We start from the raw sequence: 1,047 nt of genomic DNA on the forward strand, positions 1-1,047 counted from the left end.
TTTAAGTCATGTAGCAGACAGTGACAAAAGGTTATCAAAAACCTGGCAACTGGTCATGTGACTAGAGCATTCATGCCCAGTTGCGTGTTTCACATATTTGTTAGGTCAAATGAGGGTGACGTGATCACTGCTATTCAATATGGTAACTGCTTAAAGGACCCCTTATATCTTTGCTTGAATATTTTATTTCAATGCTTTACAACTGGATTCAAATAAATAGTTACTAGGCATGTTCTATTGGTTTCAAATTTTGACACAAAGCCAACAATTTTGTGGGAGGGGTAAGTTGATTATTTTACTGGTATTTATTTTATCAGCACTGAAATGATGAAAGGCTAAGTTGACCTTGGCAGAATTTGAACTAAGGATGTAGAGATGGATGAAATGCTGGCAAGCAGTTCTCCCAGGGCACTAATGGCTCTGTCAGCTCACTGCCTTTCCCAGACTCATTTGGTTGACAACAAAGCTGAGATTTAGTGGAATCCACTCAGTAATAACAGATTAACAAACAACACTGATGACAAATAACCCCAAAATATGGAACCTGTTGACATATTTGTGGAAGAACTTGGGAACAAAAGCCAAGTTGCTTACAGCAGCCGATTCTATTGAAATATGGTAGAATGTGCTGAAAAGCAGTTATTACATTTGTACAAGTGAATGAAACAAGTCAGTTAATCATAAGTAATTTGGCTCTTTCTATGTAAAAACGAACAAAACTATCAGAAATTGGCAACAGGTTAAAATCTAAACCCTGAATGAAACACACACACACACACTTGTCAGTTTGCTTTAATGCAATACACATTAACAGATACAATTCTATATTTGAGAGATGAGGAATTATGTACATTATTTACATCTGACGGATATGAGGACAAATAGCCGTCAAATGTAAATAATGTAAATAATATTAACAGATATTTCAGACAATATTTTAGATTGTCATTCCACTCTTCCACTTGTAAATATATTATCCTTGCAGGGATAACTAGAATATTCCATAATAAAATACAAGTGTTGTCAAAGAACAGATGTAAGTCTTGA

The 1,047-nt window shown here is 35.0% G+C and overlaps 1 protein-coding gene across 1 annotated transcript in view; it reads right to left on the bottom strand.

The window, feature by feature from the left end:
• The window catches only part of LOC106871256 (Bardet-Biedl syndrome 5 protein homolog), a 14,823-nt gene that overhangs the window by 7,271 nt on the left and 6,505 nt on the right, over positions 1–1,047 (bottom strand). The gene's annotated exons all lie outside the window — the stretch shown is intronic.

The sequence above is a fragment of the Octopus bimaculoides genome, chromosome 9 (assembly GCF_001194135.2).
Source record: "Octopus bimaculoides isolate UCB-OBI-ISO-001 chromosome 9, ASM119413v2, whole genome shotgun sequence".
Taxonomy (NCBI): Eukaryota; Metazoa; Mollusca; class Cephalopoda; order Octopoda; family Octopodidae; genus Octopus; species Octopus bimaculoides.